Source organism: Ranitomeya imitator, chromosome 3 (genome assembly GCF_032444005.1).
Source record: "Ranitomeya imitator isolate aRanImi1 chromosome 3, aRanImi1.pri, whole genome shotgun sequence".
Lineage (NCBI taxonomy): Eukaryota > Metazoa > Chordata > Amphibia > Anura > Dendrobatidae > Ranitomeya > Ranitomeya imitator.
This window is the reverse complement of record NC_091284.1, coordinates 380,640,257-380,665,601: the sequence shown is the minus strand read 5'-3', so window position 1 is coordinate 380,665,601 and position 25,345 is coordinate 380,640,257. Positions and strand designations below refer to the sequence as shown.

At 44.7% G+C, this 25,345-nt stretch overlaps 1 protein-coding gene across 5 annotated transcripts in view; it reads right to left on the bottom strand.

Annotated features, from left to right (window-relative positions):
* Positions 1–19,254: 19,254 nt before the first annotated feature.
* Positions 19,255–25,345, bottom strand: part of LUZP1 (leucine zipper protein 1) — a 177,001-nt gene continuing 170,910 nt past the window's right edge. For all 5 annotated transcript variants that reach the window (XM_069756955.1, XM_069756952.1, XM_069756951.1 and 2 more), the window contains one exon: positions 19,255–24,208. The gene's annotated coding sequence lies outside the window, so the exon portion shown is untranslated. The remainder of the gene's footprint in view (positions 24,209–25,345) is intronic.

The following is a 25,345-nucleotide window of genomic DNA, read 5'->3' as shown; positions in this document are numbered from 1 at the left end:
GCTGTCCCACGCCACACCGCGCGACATCCCTGTGGCTCTGTCCCAACTCAGCACCTTCTTCCTGAGTGAGCGGTCATGTGGTACCGCTCATTAAGGTCATGAATATGCGCATATTCATGACCTTACTGAGCGGCACCACGTGACCGCTCACTCAGGACGCGCTACAGACGCTGAGACTAGGTATCGCTGGAGCAGGGTCAGGGTGAGTATTGTCTTCAAGGAGGGTGGGAGGCGGGGGAGGGCGGTCGGAGGGTGGTCGGTCGGGAGGTGAGAAAACAAAAAAATCTTTGATCACTTGCTCAGGTGCCGCCCCCCGCATCGTCCCCGCCCTAGGCACGTGCCCTTGAATGCCTAGTGGCAAATACGGCCCTGTTGTTCACTGTAACCAGCTGCTTCTGCCACCTGCCGTAACAAGACAATAACCTTGGACAGACAATTTTCAATAACATTAGTGCCAATGGTCATCATAGGGTTACATTCACAGCGATCAATATCAACAATCACGATACCTTGGGACTGTAACTCTACCCTTCCCACTTTAATGGTGACCTCTTTGTACCCCAGTTGTGGCAATGGCTGGCCGTTACTGGCTACTATGGTGAAATCATCATGAGGGCCACAAGTAATGTCAGTGTCTTCCCAATAACGTTTATAAAGGATGTAAGGCATAGTTGTCACCTGAGAACCGGTGTCCAACAGAGCGTTCATGGGGATACCGTCGACCACAATGGGGAGAACAGGTCGTCCTCCAATGTACTTGGCTCTCCAGTTTTGCGGGCCTGGACATACTACTCCGGGGGGTCGGCCCTCTGCCCCAGGGGTTGCTTGTTTAAATGACAGTACCTTGCAATGTGACCTGCTTTATTGCAGCGGTGGCAAATGGGTCGTCCGTCCTGATGGTAGCGACAGTCGTCTCTCCCTGGTCGGCGGGATCCGCTTCTGTCGTCGCCAGGGAACATCCTCCGGTCCGGAAGCCAGCTTGATCTTCTCCTTGGGGGCCTCCTGTAAGGACTGCATGGTCCGAGCTAAGGCAGCAACGCTCTTGGTCAGCTCATGCATCTGGAGGCGTAGTCCTGCAGAGGAATCGTCTTCCAGGATCTGGGCATCAGCCTCGGCAGAAACTTGAGGATCTGGTGCCACCTCCTGGTGGTACGTGAGGGCTTGACACCTAGGAAGTACTGTACGGCTGGGCTGTCCCTCCTGTAGCAATTGGATGGCCTTGTCTTTAAATTGCGCAAAGGTCAGGTCAGGGTTCTGTATGGCCAGGAGGTGCAGTTGAGCCCTCTGGTGATTGCAGAAAAAAAAAGAGTATATTTCAGCTCACCCTTAGTTCATCTGTCCAATGTGGTAAGTATCCATCTGAGCACGGAAACACTGTGTTGCTGCCACAACACTGGTTGACGTGTAGAGAAAGGAAATGTTGATCCAGTTCCAGGAATAAAATGTAAAAAACTTTATTAGTTCACATTAAAATGCTGCTGAGATATGACCGGCATAGTGGGTAAAGGAGAGCAACCAGCACCCGACTGGACGCGTTGCGAGCAACAAATGTGCCCTTAGTCCTCAGTAACTGAGTACGGAGGACTAAGGGCACATTTTGTTGCTCGAAACGCGTCCAGTCGGGTGCTGGTTGCTCTCCTTTACCCACTATGCCGGTCATGTCTCAGCAGCATTTTAATGTGAACTAATAAAGTTTTTACATTTTATTCCTGGAGCTGGATCCACATTTCCTTTGGTGATTGCACAGGAATTGCACAGGTGATTGCTCGATGAATCGCTCCTTTAAGAGTTTATCCTCATCTTGCATGCTGTTTGGATCATCCTGCTTGATTGCCCGCAGTGCCTCCTGGAGATTAAGGGCATAATCCCATAAGCTATCCTGCGGCCTCTGCTTGCACCCATAGAACGTCAATTTAACTTCTGTAGCGGTGCGGGTGTCAAAGGTGGTTTTAAACTTTGCACAGACCTGCTGCACGGTCCCTTTATCCGCAGCGGGCCAGGACTTCACTTCTCTCCGAGCCGCTCCAAACAGTTGGCCTGTTACCATGTGAACCTTCTGAGGCTCTGTCAGGGGATAGAACTCAAGCAGGCTGCAGATCCCTTCTTTAAAGTCAATGTATGCGATTCTCCAGAGTATCGCGGGAGCCAGGCTGCTCCAGGTATGTATGGCATGGAGAAGGGCATTATGGCCGCTGTAGCCGTGGTGGAGTCCGGCTGGCTGATGGAAGCGGCAAGCTCTGCGGGACCCAGGGGCGGTACAAGGCCTGCGGCTGCACCTATTGCGGGGCCTGGAGGCGCTTCTAGGAATGCGGCTGCGACCGCTGCTACTTCCCTTCCAGGATCGGACATGGCCGTTCCTCCCCTCTGCTAACCTGGTGGAAGTCGGGGCTCCTCTCCGGAATCGGCACTTTGCAGCGTCTCTTCTGGCGGCTCTGCTGCACAGCGTCTCCACTTCTGGCTTTTCAGGCAGCAGCACGGCACCCGTTTTCTTGCTTTGCGCTTTTTTTGGCTGGCTCCGCCCACAAAGGTAGGACACCTCTCCTCGCGCTCCACACGGGACACCAATTGCGGACTTTAGCGGAAAATCGCAAGTCTTTAAGCAAATCACAAATACAGTTCTTAGGCGCACATGACCCGATTTTCAGGCTTAAGTAGATCCTGTTTGTGACGCCAAATTGGATCGCCCCCAGAGTAGGGCAATGTGGTACTCGGCACCGGGTCCTGCGGTTCGGGGGATGTCACGGTGGCTGACCCGGTCCGTGGCCCTTAGGGGTGTCCAGTAAAAGAGTTTATATATGGGCGAGGTGCAGTAAAGAACAAGGAGACAGGTTTGCAGTCTTTTACCTTGTTTACTGAAGACTACAGATAGTATCCTCAGCCCAGAGCGCCGGATGACAGGGCAGGCAGAGTCTGGTCGGTCTGAAGGCAATTCCAGAGTCCCCTTATCCAGGTGGAAATCAGTAGCCTTCCTTCTAGCGCCTGTGTGTTGTAGTACCTCCCTGCTGAGCTTCTCGATAAGGTCCTCACAACTCTTGTAGATGTTATTTCTTCCTCTCTGTCCCCCAGATGGTGTGGATAGGACAAACCTGTATGACTGATGGCCGCAGGCTTGTTTATAGGGACCCTAGACATGCCCCAACCCCCCAAGTTGCCACCGTGTCTTCTTAGGTATTAAGGTCGGGCAGCCAACTTGAAATTGACTGTCCTGCCAGTCTCGGGAGCAAGGCTTAGAGACAGTTGATCCCTCGGTGTTCCTGCCTACCGGCTTCTGCGCCTCAGAAAGAAGCAGCTTGTTCCTGACTGATCTCCCTCTGGTATTTCTCTCCTGTGCTCTGCTTTCCTACACACTCTCTGCAGTATGTTCACCTTTTAGTGTCTTTTCCCAGGAGTTGCAGCACGTCATGCCAGCAGAGCTCCTCTCCTTCTCACTGCCTGACAGGAACTGAACTCCTTTTCCCTCCAGATCAGGATGTAAATAGGGGAGCTCACCCTAAACAGGCTTAGAGCTCCCCCTTCTGGTCTGGAGTGTGAACATGTTGCATGTGTGTGATACCTGAATGTGGTTGTCTGTCATTGCCTTCAGACATGACATCACTTCTCCCCTGAAAGGATAATGACATCACTGCGACAACCAGGACACTGGGGCGCAGCACATTCAGCATCTCCCACTCGCACACCACCTCCTCACCTCGCCCCCTATCTGTCGGAGTCCCGCAGGGTTCAGTCCTAGGGCCCCTGCTCTTCTCCATTTACACCTTCAGCCTGGGACAGCTCATAGAGTCCCACGGCATTCAGTATCATCTCTATGCCGACGACACACAGATCTACATCTCTGTACCAGATATCACCACCCTACCAGAATTCCACAATATCTGTCTGCTATTTCATACTTCTTATCCACTAGATTTCTAAAACTTAATATGGACAAAACAGAATTCATCATCTTTTCCCCCATCTCACTCGACCTCCCCATTAAAGTAAATGACTGCTCACTCTCACCAGTCCCACAAATTCGCTGTCTTGGGGTAATCCTTGACTCTGATCTCACCTTCAAACCACATATCCAAGCCCTCTCCACATCCTGCCGACTTCAACTCAAAAATATTTCCCTGATCCTTGCATTCCTCAACCAAGAATCTTAAAAAACCCTAATCCATGCCCTCATCATCTCCAGCCTTGACTACTGCAACCTCCTGCTCTGTGGACTCCCCTCTAACACTCTTGTGCCCCTCCAATCTATTCTAAACTCCGCTGCCTGACTAATCCACCTGTCCCCCTCGCTATTCTCCAGCCTCTCCTATCTGTCAATCCCTACCAGGGCCGGCGTCAGCACCCGGCGCACCCGGGCAAATGCCGGGGCCCTGGCGAGACGGGGGGCCCATTTAAGGTATTAACTGTACGGTACTATACTACACTCAGGGGCGTAATTACTCAGGTCGCAGCTGCGACGGGGCCCGCTCAGTCCATCAAAGAAGCAGCCGACTCCTGCGTCCGTGTCATTTCCGGTCCTGTGCATTGTGGGGGAGTATTGGGTGTACTCACCAGCTTCAGAATGTGCAGTGCGCATGCTCCGGAGCCGACTAGTACACCCCCACAATGCACAGGACCGGAAATGAGACGCTGCAGCATCATATCAGGTAGAACTCTGCACATCCTTCACTGCTGTGTCCACCTTTATTCAGCTCGTAAGTTGGCAATCACCACAGAGGACAGAGACAGAGGGGCAAGAAGCCAGTACAGTCTGTGTAGGGGGGCAGGACGAGTCAGATGTCAGACACAAGCCTCCTTTCAGGGACATTCCGTTTCCCTAAATGAAACAGTCCAGAGAGAACCTTAGTAATTTGACCAGAGGGAGGCGACCTGTGAGGAGAATTCCACCCTGCCTGCTCACAGGCTCCTGGTGGAGGGAACAGGAAGGAGGGGGTGTCTACTGGGCTTATTGGAATGAGAAGCTGGAGAACTTGTCCATCTCCAAAATCCACACCACCACCTTCAGGGAAGGCTCTCTAAAAAAAATTAACACCCCCCTAATTCTGTGGAGCTAATGCAATAAATAGAAGTAGCTGCAGGGGCTCAGAGTGCGAACTTGTAACTTCCCAGCCTACAATGAAGGCAGAGACCCCAATGTCTGACACTGCCCTGACCTGTGGCAGATAATGTGGCTTTGAGCTGACTGCAAACCCTTTCCCCCAAAAATCTGCAACCCTGGGAGAAGTAGGAATGGCGGCTCCATCTCCTCCAGAGCGGCTTCTGCTCCCAGCTCTAGTGCCCATGTGGGGGCTGCTGCTGGCGGCTTCACCGAGGGGTGCAGCAACAGATGGGACCCAGCTGCAGCCCTACATGTGAGTATTAGCCTGGCCATGTAGAAGAGCTCAGCTAGTCCTTTGGTGCAAGTCGGCAATTGGAAATAATCATGTCTTACTGACATAGCAGAGCGGAGTTTGTCCTTTAGTACAAGTCTGTGCATTGTACAGGTCCTTCTCAAAAAATTAGCATATAGTGTTAAATTTCATTATTTACCATAATGTAATGATTACAATTAAACTTTCATATATTATAGATTCATTATCCACCAACTGAAATTTGTCACGTCTTTTATTGTTTTAATACTGATGATTTTGGCATACAACTCCTGATAACCCAAAAAACCTGTCTCAATAAATTAGCATATCAAGAAAAGGTTCTCTACACGACCTATTACCCTAATCTTCTGAATCAACTAATTAACTCTAAACACATGCAAAAGATACCTGAGGCTTTTATAAACTCCCTGCCTGGTTCATTACTCAAAACCCCCATCATGGGTAAGACTAGCGACCTGACAGATGTCAAGAAGGCCATCATTGACACCCTCAAGCAAGAGGGTAAGACCCAGAAAGAAATTTCTCAACAAATAGGCTGTTCCCAGAGTGCTGTATCAAGGCACCTCAATGGTAAGTCTGTTGGAAGGAAACAATGTGGCAGAAAATGCTGTACAACGAGAAGAGGAGACCGGACCCTGAGGAAGATTGTGGAGAAGGACCGATTCCAGACCTTGGGGAACCTGAGGAAGCAGTGGACTGAGTCTGGTGTGGAAACATCCAGAGCCACCGTGCACAGGCGTGTGCAGGGAATGGGCTACAGGTGCCGAAATGGGCTACAGAGAAGCAGCACTGGACTGTTGCTAAGTGGTCCCAAGTACTTTTTTCTGATGAAAGCAAATTTTGCATGTCATTCGGAAATCAAGGTGCCAGAGTCTGGAGGAAGACTGGTGAGAAGGAAATGCCAAAATGCCTGAAGTCCAGTGTCAAGTACCCACAGTCAGTGATGGTGTGGGGTGCCATGTCAGCTGCTGGTGTTGGTCCACTGTGTTTCATCAAGGGCAGGGTCAATGCAGCTAGCTATCAGGAGATTTTGGAGCACTTCATGCTTCCATCGGCTGAAATGCTTTATGGAGATGAAGATTTCATTTTTCAGCACGACCTGGCACCTGCTCACAGTGCCAAAACCACTGGTAAATGGTTTACTGACCATGGTATTACTGTGCTCAATTGGCCTGCCAACTCTGCTGACCTGAACCCCATAGAGAATCTGTGGGATATTGTGAAGAGAAAGTTGAGAGACGCAAGACCCAACACTCTGGATGAGCTTAAGGCCGCTATTGAAGCATCCTGGGCCTCCATAACATCTCAGCAGTGTCACAGGCTGATTGCCTCCATGCCACGCCGCATTGAAGCAGTCATTTCTGCCAAAGGATTCTCGACCAAGTATTGAGTGCATACCTGAACATTATTATTTGATGGTTTTTTTGTTTGTTATTAAAAAACACTTTTATTTGATTGGATGGGTGAAATATGCTAATTTATTGAGACAGGTTTTTTGGGTTATCAGGAGTTGTATGCAAAAATCATCAGTATTAAAACAATAAAAGACGTGACAAATTTCAGTTGGTGGATAATGAATCTATAATATATGAAAGTTTAATTGTAATCATTACATTATGGTAAATAATGAAATTTAACACTATATGCTAATTTTTTGAGAAGGACCTGTATATCATCTATATTACAGACAGCAGAGCTGAGTTTGTCCTTAGTACAAGTCTGCTTATTGGAAACCTCAAACTATGGCTGACATAGCAGAGCTGAGTATGTCCTTTTAGTACAAGTCTGTGCATTGGAAATCTCATATGTATGAGTTTTTTCTTTATACCCCAGTGAGATACAGACACAGCCAAGGTTACTATCATTTATTATCTGACCAAAGTCATCTTGATATCGCATGAAGTTATAGATGTAGCAGAGCTGTTTGTCATTTGGCATACATGGCAAAAATCTCAGGGAAAATGTGAATTTGGGTGGAAAATATTTTGGCAATGGGGGGGGGGGTGCCCCATTTGAAAGTTTGCAGCGGGGTCCAGAGCTTTGTAGTTACGCCACTGTACGTGGCTGTTATATACTACGTGGGCTGTGTTATATGCTACGTGGGCTGTGTTATATACTACGTGGGCTGTTTTATATGTTACGTGGCTGTGCTATATTTCTCTGCTGTATCTGTGCATCATGAATCGTGGTATGTGTTAAAGGGGGGGGGGCCCACTGAGACTCTTTCGCCCGGGGCCCTCAAAAACCTGGAGCCGGCCCTGATCCCTACACTGACTCCCCATTACCCAAAGACTCCAGTTCAAAACCCTAACCATGACATACAAAGCCATCCACAACCTGTGCCCACCATACATCTGTGACCTCGTCTCTCAGTATTTACCTGCATGCAACCTCTGATCCTCACAAGATCTCTTTCTCGACTCCCCTCTTATCTCCTCTTCCCACAATTGCATACAAGATTTCTCCCGCGCATCACCCATACTCTGGAACTCTCTACAACAACATATCAGGCTCTCACCTACTGTGGAAACCTTCGAAAGGAACCTGAAGATCTACCTTTTCTGACAAGCCTACAACCTGCAGTAACCACCAATCCACTGCACGACCAGCCCTGCCCTCACCTATTGTATCCTCACCCAGCCCTTGTAGATTGTGAGCCCTCCAGGGCAGTGTCCTCTCTCCTCCTGTACCATCGATTGCTGTACTTGTTTTTTATTATGTTCACCCCTCCTCACATGTAAAGTGCCATGGAATAAATGGCTCTATAATAATAAATAATAACTTTTTGATGATATTCTAATTTTGTGAGAAGCACCTGTATCTTCACTGAATATTAACTTTACAGATTTTACCCACGAATTGAGAGTGAAAGATCAGTTTGGGAGGAAAAAGAAGCAGATTATCTCTGATAAGATATCCTGTAAATCTGCTTATTTTTATTTTATGTGTACTATTGATATGTTAAAAAAATAAATGGACAGTTACTCTAAGTATCAAAACATATAATTTTCCAATAAACAGCTAGTCTTGCTGCATTTTAGGCTTTAGTGAACATGCTCAAAAATGTAGCACTCAAACCAAATTTATCCTTAAATGTATGTGATAAGCAGATTAGCTTTGATGAAGCGGGATGTGAAGAACTTCCTCTGTTGATCTCTGTTTCTTTAAAGCTATATTGCTTTCACCCACAATCCCAAGATCTCTGCCAGCTCCTCTTTATAGGTAGTAATTAAAATCCTGCTGAACATTTTTTTTAAATATCCAATTGCCTGAACTTTGCTGAGGTTTCCACATAGCAGATGTGGAAAACACAAGATCTAGCATTTTCTGTAATCTAGTACAGCCGGACTTCTCGGTTACCTGTTCAGACATGCTTACAGACAGAAGGCTTGATTTTGCCTGAACATGACATTCCTTACAGCTGAGTAACATCTGAAACTTAAAATTGCAACTTGGAGCTGACGTGGAATTTAAAATAGGAGGAAGAAAAAAAAATAGATAGCATTCAAGATCCATTTCCATGTAGAAAGAAGTGTGCATTATCAGTTATGTGGTTCATCAAAGGCAAAGTTTACCTCCAGTGGCGTAACCACAAAGTTATGGGCCCCGGTGCGAACTTTCAAATGGGGCCCCCCACCATGCCAAAATATTTTCCACCCAAATTCACATTTTCCCTATTAATATTGCACACTATAGCTTTATTGCAAAGTTGTATAGTGTGACCTCAGTTGCATAACTATCCAGGGCCCCATCCTGGCATATATTTGTCCCCCGTACTGCCATTGTTATGTAATGTATAAAAGAAAATAAACTATTATACTCATCAGGGTCTAACATAGAAGTCATGGGGATCCATATGAGAAGTATAATGCACCCCCATAGTACTCCTTATAGTATAATACACTCCCCATAGTCCCCCATATAGTATTGTACACTCCTCAGTCCTCCATATAGTAGAATACACTCCTCCGTATATTAAAATACACTCCTCATAGTCCTCCATATAGCATAATACACTCTTCGTAGTGCTCCATATAGTATAATACACTGCTCAGTCCTCCATATAGTATAATACACCCCTCATAGTCCTCCATATAGTATAATACACTCCTCAGTCCTCCATTTAGTATTATACACTCCACATAGTCCTCCATATATTAAAATACACTGCTCAGTCCTCCATATAGTATAATACACTCCTCAGTCCTCCATTTAGTATTATACACTCCACATAGTCCTCCATATATTAAAATACACTGCTCAGTCCTCCATATAGTATAATACACTCCTCATAGTGCTCCATATAGTATAATGCACCGCCATCGTCATCCATGTTGTACAATTCACTTCCCATAGTATGATGGACCATAGTTCTTCATATAGTATAATATATTCCCCATAGTCCTCAATTCAGTATAATGCAGCCCACATATAGTATAATACAGCCACCCCACAGAGTATACTGCAGCCCTGCCATACAATACAATGTAACCCCCATAGAATATAATGCAGCCCCCCTCACAGTGTAATGCAGCCCCTCCATACAGGGGCAGTGAGAAAGACATGAGCAAATGGTGACTAGGGGGCAGGGGACAAGGACACAAGGGGAGTAGGGGAGACAGGCACAATGGTAACATAGGGGGGCTAGGGAGCAAGGAAGACAGGCACAAGGGGACACGTGGGGGCTAGGAGGCAGGGGAGAAGGTTACAAGGGGACTAGTGGGCAAGGGAGACTGACACAAAGGGACAAGGGAACCTGGCACAAGGGGACACACAGGGACTAGTTGGCCAGGGAGACTGAGAAGGGGACACACAGGGACTAATGGGCAAGGAAGACTGGCACACAGGGACAAGGAACACAAGCATAAGGGGACAAGGGAGACAGGCGCAAGGGGACACACAGGGACTAGTGGGCAAGGGACACTGACACAAGGCTACACACGGGGACAAGGGATAGAAGCACAAGGGGACTCATAGGGACTAAGAGGAAGGGGAGAAGGGCACAATGGGACACACGGGGACTAGGGTGCAATGGAGACAGGCACAAGAGGACACAAGGGGACTCCGAGGGCAGAGTAGATAGGGACGCAAGGGGACAGAGGAAGATGGGGGGGGGGGAGACTTGGGAGGAGGGAAGAAGGGGGCACAGGGATTACAAGGACAGGGTAGATGGAGAACACACGGTGAGAAAGGGGACAGGGGCGACTTGAGAGCAGGGCAGACGAGTCACACGGGGACAAGGGGCAGGGAATGCATGGGGGGTGCAGGAGGACTCAGGGCATGGGAGATGAGGAGCATTGGGAGACCAGGGGAGGAGGAACAAGGTGTGTACGGGGAGCCCAGTGGAGCACCATGACCTGAACCTGGGGACCTACTAGGACATGGGGCACGGGACAGCAGGGACGAAACGGGGCTGGTGTCACAGGGGGCCAGGGACGCTGGGGGCCGAGACGGCGACACACAGGCAGCAGACACACCTCACTTCCGCCGGTCCCGTACACCTCCATGTTCATCCCCGGATCCTCCATATAGCTGAGCCGCTGCGGCATCCCCCTCCTGGGCGGCTTGGTCCACGTGCCCCCCACTAGCTCCGGAACTGCCTGTTCCCGGTCCCAGCAGCCGCCACAGGCTTTGCCAATATGGCGGCCACCATCACCTGTGCAGATGCTGCACTGCCTGGGCCCCACACACAGTGGGTGCGCGATGAAGTGATGTCATCACGCACCCGCAGTGTCAGAGGCAAATGATGGGAGAGGGAGCATCAGCTGACGCTCTCTCCTCCATCATTGCTTTGAACTGTACCAGCATCATAAACGCCGGTATAGTTCACTGCGGCGGCTGCGACGGGGGCAGTCGGGTGCCTCTGACCTATCAGGCCTCTGACTTGCCAGTCTGTCGTAGTTACGCCCCTGCCTCACACACACTACAGATATCACACACACGCACACTCACACTACAGATATCACACACACACTACAGATATCACACACACTACAGATGTCACACACACAATACATATATAACACACGCACTACAGATATCACACACACACACACTACAGATGACACACACACTACAGATATCACACACACACTACAGATATCACACACACACTACAGATATCACACACACTACAGATATCACACACACACTACAGATGTCACACACACTCTACAGATATCACACACACACTACAGATATCACACACACTACAGATATCACACACACACACTACAGATGTCATATACACACTACATATATAACGCACGCACTACAGATATCACACACACACTACAGATATCACACACACACTACATATATAACACACGCACTACAGATATCACACACACACACACACACTACATATATAACACACACACTATAGATATCACACACAAACACACCAGCTCATACACACATCTCACACTCCTCTCTGGTAAAGGGGAGGCTGATATTAACCTGCAGCTCCTCAGCGTCTCCTGCTTGCACACCGCTGTCATGTCACGCCCCTCCCCCGCTCTCCCCTTCAGTCCCGGGGCTCAGAGCAGGAGACGCCGTCACAGACTCACAGTGCTGACTGGAGCTGCTTCCAAGTTCCTCTCCCATACCCCGGCTGCCCCCTCCCCCTAGATACGCCTGGGACTGTTGCCGTGCGGAGGGATATCCTCCTGCACTGCAACATGGTGTCGGCCGGTGCCTCTGACCTGCCGGGCGGAGGGCCCCTGACCAGCCGGGCCCCGTCGCAATGGCGACCGCTGCGACCGCGGTAGTTACGCGGTAAATTACCTCATATGTTGTGAAGGTGTTAAAGGGAATCTGTCAACAGGTTTTTGCTACCCTGTCTGAAAGCAGCGTAATAGAATCATAGAATGTTAAAGTAGGAAGGGACCTCCTGAGTCATCTTGTCCAACCCCCTGCTCAATGCAGGATTCACTAAATTATCTCAGACAGATGTCTGTCCAGCCTCTGTCTGAAGATTTTCATTGAAGGAGACCTCATCACCTTTTGTGACAGCCTGTTCCATTCATTGATCAACCTGTCAAAATAGTTTTTCTACTATCTAACCTAGTTTCTCCCTTTCAATTTCATTCCACTGCTTGTGTTTCCATGTGGAAATGATGATGCCTCTACACTGTGACATTCCTTCAGATATTTGACAGCTATTAAGTCTCCTCTTAGCCTTCTTTTTTGCAAGCTAAACATTCCCAGATCCTTTAACTGTTCCTCATAGGACATACTTTGCAGTCCGCTCACTATCCTGGTTGCTCTTCTCTGAACTTGCTCCAGTTTTTCAATGTCTTTTTTAAAATGTGGCGCCCAGAACTGGACACAGTATCCCAGATGATGTCCGACCAAGGAAGAGTAGAGGGGGATAATTACTTCACGTGATTTAGACTCTATACTTCTCTTAATACGTCCTACAACTGTGTTTGCCTTTTTTGCTGCTGCATCACACTGTTGACTGTGTGCAGTCTGTGATCAGTTAGAATGCCCAAGTCTTTTTCACATGTGCTGTTGCTTAGTTCTATTCCTCCCGTTCCAAATGTGACATGGCATCCACTAATTATGCCAGCAAATTTTACATTCAAAAAGTGAAATGGCGCTCCTTCCCTTCCGAGCCCCCAAACAGTAGATTTTCCCCACATATGGGGTATCAGCATGCTCAGGAGTAATTGCACAACAAAATGTATGGTCCATTTTCTCCTGTTACCCTTGCAAAAGTTAAAATAATTAGGTCTAAAGGAAATTTTTTGTGAAAGAAAAGTAAATGTTTATTTTTTTCCTTCACATTCAAAAAAAATTCTGTGAAGCACCTGAAAGGTTAATAAACTTCTTGAATATGGTTTTGAGTACCATGAGGTGCGCAGTTTTTAGAATGGTGTTATTGGGTATTTTTTGTCATATAGGCCCCTCAAAGTCACTTCAAATGTGAGGTGGTCCGTAAAAAAATGGTTTTGCAAATTTGTAAAAATAAGAAATTGCTGGTCAACTTTTAACGCTTAAAATTCCTAGCAAAAAAAAAAAAATGATGTTTCCAAAATTGTGCTGTGTTGTGTAAATTAGACATGTGGGAAATGTTATTTATTAACCATGCTGTACGCTATGACTCTCTGATTTAAGGGTATAAAAATTAAAACTTTGAAATTTTCAAAATTTTAACCAAATTTCCGCTTTTTTTCACAAATAAACGCAAGTCATATCTAAAATTTTTTAACAATATCATAAAGTAAAATATGTTACAAGAAAACAATCTCAGAATCACTGGGATGCGTTGAAGCTCTCCAGAGTTGTGACCTCATAAAGGGACAGTGGTCAGAATTGTAAAAATTGGCCTGGTCAGGAAGGTGAAAACAGGCTTCGGGGTGAAGGGGTTAATTTTGGAAAATATTATGGGGTCAATTACATATAAAGCAGTATATGGGGCCAATTACATATGCGGCCAATTACATATTGAGCATTTTATGGAGCCAATTACTTATGGAGCATCTTATGGGGCCAATTACATATGGAGCCAATTACAAATGGAGCATTTTATGGGGAGTAATATGTGTGGCCCATCATATACTGAAGCATTATATGGTGTCCATCATATACTGTATGAAGCATTATATGGGGCTCATTATAGTGTATGGAGCAACATATAGTCAATTATTCTGTATGGTGCGATATATGGGGCTCGTTATTCTGTATGGAGCACTATGTGGTGCCCATAATACTGTATGAAGCAATATATGGGGCCCATTATCCTGTATGGAGTTATGGAGTGCTATGTTGAGCCCATAATACTGTGTGAAGGATTATACTGTCTGGTTTCTGAGCTATTAATATCTCATGTCATGTAGCTGAAATCTTTGGCATTGTACTATCCCTATATTTCTCTGTTGTACCTGTGCAACATTAATTGTGGTATGTGTTTTAGGGGCCCACTGAGACGCTTTAGCCTGGGGCCCATGAAAACCTGGAGCCGGCCCTGTCACCGATATTCAGATATCCACTCTGGTCCAGTTGGCCCCCATTTCCTGCTTGATGTCCAGTGGTAATTGAGGAGTGTATTTCTATTATGGGTGTGTTAGGCCTCTTTCACATTTCCATCTTTTGCTGTCCATCGCAATGCGTCGTTCTGTGCAAAAAAAATGCATCCTGCAAAGTTGCCCGCAGGATACGTTTTTTTGTACATAGACTTGTATTACCGACGCATCCCGACGTATGGACACACGTTCCATACGTCGTGAACTGGATGCGTCGGTATTTGGCGGACCGTCGTAGCGAAAAAACGTTCAAAGGAACGTTTTTTGTACGTCGGGTCCTGCATTTCCTACCGCGCATGTGCGGCGGGAACTCCGCCCCCTCATCACCGGGACTTTAGAATGGGCAGTGGATGCGTTGAAAAACTGCATCCGCTGTCCACATTGTGCCGAATTTTCACAATGTCCGTCGGTACGTCACGCCGACGCTTAGTGATGGCCGCGTACCGACTGAAATGTGAAAGAAGCCTTATAAGTACTATGTGTGAAGGTCAGCCAACCGCTTATTTCAATAGCAAAGCCCTTTCACACATAGCACTGACCAAGTGCCAACCGAAGAGCCGCTCGTGTCAAGTGACCAAACCCAGGACAGGAGATATCAGAAGATTGTTTCATTAAAGCACATTGCGGGGTCACGTTCTAAGGCTATATTCACACTTTGCGGATTTTGCTGCGGATCCGCAGCGGATTTGACCGCTGCGGATCCGCAGCAGTTTCCCATGAGTTTACATTTCAATGTAAACCTATGGGAAACAAAAAACGCTGTGCACATGCTGCAGAAAAATCCGCGCGGAAACGCTGCGGATTACATTCCGCAGCATGTCACTTCTTTTCTGCGGATTTTCAGCTGCTCCAATAGAAAACTGCAGTTGAAAATCCGCAGAAGAAAACGCAGTAAAAACCGCGATAAATCCGCAGTGAAAACGCGCTGCGGTTTTCACTGCGGATTTTGGAATTCTGCTGCGGAAAAATCCGCAGTGGAATCTGCAAAGTGTGAACATAGCCTAAGACTACTCTATCCCCTTCCCGGCATGGCCAATTTCCCTTTTTGTATTTTCTCATTCTTCCAAGATCTATGACTTGTTTACTTTTCCGTGCACATACACGTGAGAGCTTTTTTCTGGGATGAGATGTACGTACTTGTGAATAAAGCCATTAATTTTACCACATGGTGTACTGGGAAAAAAAAATTCCAAATGCCATGAAACTGCGAACCCCACCCCCTTACAATTATGCAATTGTTTATTTGGGATGGTTATTATACCATACATTGGGTGGAAAAATGACCTGGAATCATGATGATCTAGGGGAGTACAATTGCAGCAATACAACTTGTCCAGATTTTATTTTAATCTATAAAAAAATTGTTTTTGATTGTATCACCATTTATCAAAACCATAAAGTTTTCATTTGTCAGTCAATGGAGCGGAGTGAGGACTTTTCTTTGCTAACATTTTTTCTGTTAATACCATTTTGGGATATAGCATTTTGATCACTTCTGACTGCATTTTTTGCAGTGTTGTGTTTTAATATCTTTCTAGTAAGGAAAAATGAAGTGGTTTGACTTTTGTTTTTACTTTTTGTTACATTGTACTGTATATATTAGTCCCCTTAGGGGGCTTGAACTTGTGGTCATCTGATACTCTTGTGTTGCTGGTATACAGTAAGGATCATTGTCTTCTTTGAAGCACCATAGGCCGGGTTTCAACAGAATTCTGTGATGGCTGCTAAAGCAACCCACATCACAGGGTGGCCAATTGTGGACAAAGCTCCACTTCTCCAGCAGTGTTAGGGCTTGCTCACACGAGTGTACATTCGCTCACGTGAGAGAATCAGATCGATTCAGTTAATGACTAGTGATGAGCGAATACTAGTTGCTCAGATTTTCCCGAGCATGCTCGGGTGACCTCTGAGTATTTATGACTGCTCGGAGATTTACGGTAGTTTTCAATGTGGCAGCTAAATGATTTACAGCTACTAGCCTGCTTTATTACATGTGGGGATTCTCTAGCAACCCCCACAGGTACTCAGCCTGGCTAGTAGCTGTAAATCATTCAGCTGCCAGGATGAAAACGAAATCTTCGAGCAGTCATAAATATTCGGAGGTCACCCAAGCAACGAGTACACTCGCTCATCACTATTAAAGGGAACCTGTCATTACCAAAATCGAAGGTGAGCTAAGCCCACCGGCATCAGGGGCTTATCTACAGCATTCTATAATGCTGTAGATAAGTCCCCGATGTATCCTGAAAGATGAGAAAAAGAGGTTAGATTATACTCACCTGGCCGGGCGGTCCGATCGGCATCGCGGTCCGGGGCCTCCCATCTTCATAGGTATGATGTCCTCTTCTTGTCTTCACGCTGCGGCGCCGGCGTACTATGTCTGCCCTGTTGAGGGCAAAGTACTGCAGTGCGCAGGCGCCGGGCCTCTCTGACCTTTCTCGGCGCCTGCACACTGCAGTACTTTGCTCTGCCCTCAATAGGGCAGACAAAGTATGCCTACGCCGGAGCGTGAAGACAAGAAGAGGACGTCACCGTAAGATGATGGGAGGCCCGGACCGCAATGCCCATCGGACTGCAGCGGGACTGCCCCTGGGTGAGTATAATTTAACCTCTTTTTATCATCTTTCAGGATACATTGGGGGCATATCTACAGCATTACAGAATGCTGTAGATAAGCCCCTGATGCCGGTGGGCTTAGCTCACCTTCGATTTTGGGGGTGAGTTTCCCTTTAATGACGCTCGGATCAAATTCTGATTAGAGTTTGATCAGAGTAGAGTGTCAGCTTGGTGTGCTCAGATTCTCTCGGATGAGAGACAGCACAAGGGAAAAAGGATTAACAAAATTTCTCCATTCTGCGTTTGTGGAATTTGAATTGCACGTGGATTATTTCCACACACCCATAGTCTTCAATGGTGAGTGGTAAGTGGTAACTGATTTGAGATGCAAAATCATAGCATGCTGCAATTTTTTTTATCATACCGAATCTATTTTTTTATGTAGCTTCTTCTGAGCTCAGCTCTATCAGTACAGAACTGTGACTATGGCATAGCTACAGCGCCTAGAGTGAAAAGGTATGTCAGACTACCGCAGTCTCCTCATTGGTGTACGCTGCTGTGCTCCCCATCATCCCCATAGGCCTACCTCCACAGATCGGCTGCCGAGTCTAAACGCACCCATCTATCAATTGATGGTCAATTTAAGAAGGCTTTAACCCCTTAACGAGGTATTTTCGTTTTTTGCTCCTTTTCTAGGTCAAGATGGCCATGTGAGGGCTTGTTTTTTGCGGGACAAGTTATACCTTTGAAAAAATGGTTTTAACATATCGTGTACTGGAAAATGGGAAAACTATTCTAAGTGCAGTGAAATTGTAAAAAAAGTGCAAGTCCACAGTTGTTTTTTTTACTATGCTTATTAAAAGCTAAAATTGATCTGCCTCTATGATTCTCCTGATCATTACAAGTTCATAGACACCAAACATGTCTAGGGTCTTTTTTATTTAAGTGGTGAAAAAAAATAAATAAAAAGCGCCATTTTCTGAGACTTGTAACATCTCCATTTTTTGTGATCAGGGGCTTGGTGAGGACTATTTATGTGCGTGACGTTTTTATTGATAGCATTTTGGTGTGGGTACGATCTTTTGATCACCTGTTATTGCATTCTATTGCAATGTCTGACGTTTTGAATTTTTTTTCTCGTTACACCATTTAGCGATGAGTTAATTTTTTTTATATTGATAGATCTGGCGATTCTGAATGTGCTGATATCAAATATGTGTATGTTGTTTTTTTTATTGTTTTATTTTGAATATGGTAAAAGCGGGGTGATTTGAACTTTTTTTTTTTTCAAAAAATATTAAATATAAAAGTTCTTAACTTTTTACACACTCCAATAGTCTCCATGGGAGACAAAACGATGCAGTACTTCGATCTCCTCTGCTACATACAGGCGATGATCAGATTGCCTGTGTGTAGCAGAAATGCTCCCTTGCTATGAGCGCCGACCACCTTCATAGCAATCCAGTAATGGCAACTATAGAGGTCTGCTGGAGACCTCTGATTGTCATGCCGACACATCGGTGCCCGTGATCATGTGACAGGGGTCACTGATGGGAGGGATTAGTGACGCGCTTCTGGTAAGGGTGAGTTAAATGCTGCTGTCAGAAATTAACAGCGCCAGTTAATTAGTTAACAACCACAGGTGGATCGCAATTCCACCTGCAGCTTTTGTGCGCACATGTCAGCTGATTTATACAGCCGACATGTGCTTGGAAAGGTGCGGGCTTAGCGCTGGAGCCCGCACCAAACAGGGGGAGTCAGACATCAGAGTAATATTACGCCCGATGTCGGAGAGGAGTTAAAGATACTTCCATTGACAAATTCTATTTTTATCATAAAAAAAAACTGTAGAGTTACTAAGCAGAAAAATATTGGTATACAGCAAGTGTCTAACGACTAATGAATTGCACCACATTTATGATGCAGGATGTACCATTGTGACAATAAATGATGCCTTTTCTGAAAGTCTGGGTCTAGTTTTATCGTGTCTAAAAATGACTAAAAATACAAAACTTCTAACGTTAGAGGCCAACTGATGTCTTTTTAGAAAAGAATGCAAGATTTGTAATGTGTTGTGATTAGAACAAATACAACGTGCCAACACGGACATCCAATGGAGCTGTTACTAAGTAGACTAGCATTCAGTTACACGGAAGTTTGAACAATGGGAACACTGCCCTGCTTGGCCCCTCCAAAACCTGATCTGCCAAGGGGCCCCAACTGATCTAACTTTGGTATCCGACCAAAAGTATAAGCCACGATCATTGTGATTACAGAAACCTCTTTATAAAGAAAAGACAAGCAAGTGTAAAAACTATTTTTTATTATCAAAGATTGATAATGGACATCTGTACAGGCAAAATCAAGAAAAACTAATCGGTAGAGGAATGACATTAATTGAGATCTCATATGAAAATAGAGTTTTGTTATTTTGTATGGAATACATATGGCTGTCACAACACCGAGCTCCAGGACGCACTTGGGTGAAGCCATTAGTGCACGTGAAGTAATGAAAGAGTTTTTATATACTATTTATGTAGATACAATTTCTAGTAGATGCTTATAAACAAACCAGTTGGCAAACAATTCATATGAAGCATAATTAGAAATATTGTGCATAAAGTCCAAGGTAGCAACTTCTAGGTTTCTTTCCGTAACGGGTTGTGGGAAGTCACAGATTAAGTGTGCTGTATACAGTTTAGTCCATAATACTTTTACGGATCAGAGATAATGTGCAAGAACGGTTACATTGCCCATGTGTTGCTGTGTGCTAACCGGTAACATCACATGTAAGCAGGCAAAAAACAAACAAAACGCATCCACATAGTGGCAGAATAAATGGACTGCACTAGCAACAGTTTCCAGCGTAGAAGTTTGTTGTGCAGTCCTTTTCCTGGTCCAGATTAGATTTACTCACTAGGAAGCAGTTGAATGAAAAATATTGTTAATTTTAACATTTTACAGACTGCTTTCTTTCACAGGTTTGTAGCAGCTTCCACTGCTGCTCAGTTTTCCATCCTTTAAAAATAAAAAATAAAATCCGCTAGATTCTATTGTTCTTATAAAAATATATTGGGGATACAACTGTTCTATATGTACAGAGTAGACATTAGCAATTCTATATCGAAATGACAAAAAAAACCCTGCCCTGACAGTATACAGCAGCGGTACAGCACGTAACACCGTCATCTGAAGCTGTGCACCCCAGAAATACCCCCCACCCACAGTTCTAGTTACAGCCAGAGATAACTTACACTTCTATACAATGTAAAGAGGAAGGCGGGGGATATATTTTTTTAATACATTAAGACATTACATCGTTCTGAATGCACAATTTTTTATCCCAAGTAGATTATATGCAACTGTGAGTATGCAGAAAACACAAGCAATCCCAACAATTCATGCATGCTACATTACCCCTCCAATGCTGGATTTTTATTTTTTTTATGAAATTTACTCCATTTTCAGGATGTTTTCACAAATCTGTGACACACAGAACGGCGAGACATAACTGCTTAGTATATACCTATGTGGGAGCTAGTGAAGGTCTAGCCATGTCTTCCAATCTGAGCACGGTCCATGAGTCACGGATATGTGATAAAAGCTTTGATATTAATAGCTTACGGCTATGTGCTCACATTGCGGATTTTGATGCGGATCCACAGCAGATTTGGCCCAACGGATCTGTAGCAGTTTTCCATGCATTGTACAGTACCATGTAAACGTATGGAAAACAAAATCCGCAGTGCACATGCTAGGGAAAAAATGCGCAGAAACGCAGCAGTGTCTTTTCCGCAGCATGTCAATTCTTTGGATTCCGCAGCGGTTTACACCTGCTCCTCAATCGGAATCCGTAGGGGTAAAACCGCAGGTGGAATCCGCACAAAAAAAACGCGGTAAATCCGCGGATAATCCGCAGTGCGGTTTACCTGCGGATTTTGCAAAAACAGTGCGGAAAAATCCGCACACCAATCCGCAACGTGTGCACATAGCTTAAGACCACTCAAAAGCAGACCACCTGAACAATAGAATTTTTCAGCTGCGCCCTTTATGGGCCAGGTGCTACATCTACAAGGGCCAATAGCTGGGTAGTTACAGGACTGGGTCTGTTAGACAATATGCCGTCAGGGAGTGGTCAGTCATATGACAAATGCATACATGGATTAAAAAAATAAATCAGAAGCTAACAAGAGTGACAAAATCTGACTGCGTTACAGAATAATCACAGATTTCACCCCATTACTGGAGAAGCAGGGGAAATGTTAAGGGAAAAAATTGCTAAATAGATTTAGCTGCACAGGATTAGGCAGTTTATATTATGATAAAATCTCAACTAAAATGCTACTTTATTACGCAGCATATCCGCCACGTGTGAACAAACCTTAAATTGGAGATATATCACCTATGTAAAAGAGTAGTGCTGCCCAAGTGTCTTCAGTGTGCTCGAACAATATGTTACAGTACTCGCAGCTGCAGGTCCTCCGGCTGTTAGACAGGAACACCACATGCAGGGGACTGCCTAACAACTGCGAGGCATGCAGCCACGGGGACTCGAACATAGCATTTTATTTGAGGACACCCAAGACACTCTAATGCACCCAACCATGCTCAGAGAACACCTTATCCGAGCACGTTCACTCTACACTAGTAAAGAACAGAATCTGTCAGCAAGATTTCACCCCCAAACTAATTATACCGGTATGTAGTTCTTTCAAAGACAAGTCCAGCTATACCTTTACATGGCCAATCCGTTGCTCCATTACTGAGAACTCAAGTGTTTGAATGGATATGCCAATCAGTCTGAAGATCTATTGGAACTCTGAAACCACTGTCACTCTAGCTCTATTCCCTGCTTAGCACCACCTCCTCCTACTCGACTGACAGGCTGTAAGATCAGGCAAAGGAGCTGTCTGTCAAGCAGAAGGAGGCGGTACTGGGCGGGAAGAGAGCTGGAGTGACAGAGGCTTCAGAACTTGAGTCTAATTTGTATATCGATTTCTGAGTAACGGAGGAGCAGACTGAACATGTAAAGGTATAGCTGGACTTGTCTTTGAAATATTTGAAAGTACTACCTGCGCATATAGTTTGGGGAGTGAAATCCTGCTGACAAATTCAGCCAAGAGATTGTGTGCGACTTTAGCAGGATAATATGAAATCAAGTGTTGGCCACAACAAATTATCAAGAAGATACTCTGAAGGTTTCCAAAACTTGATGCCCATTTGTCAAAGCTATATTGGATGCTTTCCCTCTATATAACCATAAGCTTAGTTCATCTAGCTGTATGGGGATTGATCATCATGCTTAACGTGATGTTTAACATTTTTGGGGGACAATTTAACACCTGCCAAAAGGGAAAAAAAATTAAAAAAACACTAGAAGGGATTTTAACCATCAATATGGATTTCTAAACAAACCGCTGCATGCAGGAAAACTGCATGTCTTGGCTACCTGCTCAGGAATACAAGTAGCCGCACAGATTGGGGCTCTTCTCTGCAATCAGCACACGGTCCCTTATGACTTGGATTCTGGAGATATTGCCCAAGCATTCCTAGTAACCAGTCTAACATAGAATAATATTCAGTTCAAGGCCTTTTGGTACGGTGCGGAGACTGGGTAAGAAGCCTTGGCAGTGTTATATGTTCCTGCATTTTAATCAGATTATTGCAAAAAATAAGTTTTAAATTTGGAGTAAAACTTATGAATAATGAAGAAAAAACCAGTTCAGCTAGTGGCAGTACAACAGGGAAATGTATCAAGTTTCTTAAAAAAATGAATATCAACTAAGCAATTTCTGTAGGACCTACAAAAATTAGAAATAATAAATACCAATTTCATTTGCCAATCTATTTTAATACAGTTATTAGAATTGATATTGTACAAATAAATACTGCATATATTTTCTAATTAAAAAGACAAGTAAAAACTATGTGCTGGTGTAAAGGTATGTGCACACGGCGGCTTTTTCAGGCAGATTCGAAGCAACATATGAACTGCAATGTCAAAACGACTTGCTGTGCACATGTTCAGTCTTCATGAGCTTTTTAAGAGCTTTAAAATTGTGAAGCGGCTAATAGAAATGACCTGATCTTACTTCAGACAACGTCCGCTTGAAGGCAACTCAATAGTTTACATATAACAAAAAAAAAAAAAGAAGCGGCAACACCACTGCTGCTGCCACCACTGCCGCAAGCACAGACCAGAAAATGCCAAATTCATGTATTAAAAATATTCCTTTACTGGTTCAATTAACATCCATGAGGATATATCAAACCAGTTCTCTAAGAACTAGTGAAGCCAGTGGAACTTTGACATTTTTCCATCCCAAAAACCTGCCTACATGGAATATGTGCAACTGACCAATGTTTAAAAAAAATAAAAATAAAAAAAAATATCACTTAATAAAGGACAATCTATAAGTGCATATGATGCAAATCATGCAATTCCTTTGGTTTTTCCCACTGCGATCATCTTAAATATTAGTACATAAGACACAATACATTTTATTTAGTAGTCTTGTATACAACTTCGGTTTTAATTAAAATAAGCCAGGTTTAAAAACAAAAAAAAAAGAAGTTTTAAAAAAAACACTTTAAAGACAATAAGACCACATCTATTGACAAGTGTGGAAATTCGAGATGTGGAAGACAGAAGGGTTTTCACATGCTCGTGAGGATCTGTTCCCTTGCTCCTATATACATACACAATGTGCTGCAAGAAACATTACATTTACCTGTTAATTATACAAAAGTTGCATGCTTAGCGCTCACTTACACAACCAGACTGTACAGACAATATGCTCGCACAATTTCCTACTTGCCCTGCACATATTTTATAAGTTAAAGTGGATTTTAGAACATTGTACTCAGTACCTACACAATTAGAAGCAGTAGCCATGCAAGCCAAGATTGCAATATATAAAAATCTCTCTCGCGCTATTTATATATATATATATATATATATATATATATATATATATATATATATATTCCGCAAAAAAGCTAATTTCAGTACTTCGTATTATATACAGTTGCAGTAAATGTGCCCTTCTTTTTACCCTGAGAGATCATGCATTTATTCCCTTTCCAAATGAACTGATAAAGCTTTAAGAAAAATAAGAGGGGAAAGGGCACAATCAAACAAGATGGCTGAGGTCCTTTTCTGTAGTACTAGGAAGTGCACATCATTAGAAAACCCAATGGTTATACACAGTGTCATCTTCAGATTTTACGGCTAAGTCCATTTTCTTCTAGAACACAGACCTAAAATAAAAACAAACATAAAAAAGTTAAAGACCTTAAAAAGAATGGGACTATGCAAACTACTAATGCTCCAGCATGACTGTGTAGTTCTTACATCTGCGGTCTACAGAATGGCAGGATGATGCAGTGCCTGAAGCGAAGGCGCACTATGTCAGAGTCCCGGGCCGGTGACATCAGCGTGCCGCACTGGGCCGGTGACATCAGCGTGCCGCACTGGGCCGGTGACATCCTGTGCGTTGAACCTGTGCTTTGCAAGAACACTCGCCAGGATCCTGGATTAGGCGAGTATATGTTTTTTTATTTTAACTAAAATTTGTGATGTGACATGGGGCCATCAAAAACTGGGGGAGGGGCCCCCTATACATTATAGAGGCTACAGTGGGGGGGCACTCAGTCTGGAGGCCTTTATACTGTTCAGGTACTAATCTGCGGGCTATGATCTAGAGTGGCAGCTAATGTGGGGGCTATTGTACAGTTTGGGGTCTATTGTGGTGGTTCTCAAAGTGTAGGAACTACTGTGGAGGTAATTATAAAGTGGGAGGACACCAAAGTGTGGGGACTACTAAAAGGTCTATCATAGTGTAAGCGCCACTTTACAGTGTAGGAGCCAATGTAGAGTCATTATACAGTTTGGGAACTACTCTGGGGCTGTCATACAGTGTGGGGCCATCATACAGTGGGCACTACTGTGAGAGCCATTATATAGAGTGGGAGCCATTATACAATGTGAGGACTACTGTGGGGGTCATTACAATATGATTTGAGGAAGCAGTGACAACATCATACTGTGTATAGGGGCACTGTGGGCCCTATAATGTGTATAGGGGGAACTGGGAGTCCATGTTATAATGTGAGGAGAGCTCTGGGTCAACCATACTGTGCATAGGGGAGCTGTACCTGGGGGGACTCAGAGGACATTATTAAATGTTAACTGGGCACTTAAGAAGCATTATTGTTATAGTGACACTTTGGGTATTGGGATGTTAATGGGGCACATAGAGAGCATTATTACTTTCTAAGAGGAAAATGTGACCACCATTTTCTAGGGCACATAAACAGAGTATTACCATTTCCTAGGGGGCAATTTTACCATCTAGAGGGCACAAAAGAGGCATTTTACATTGCAATGGCCACAGT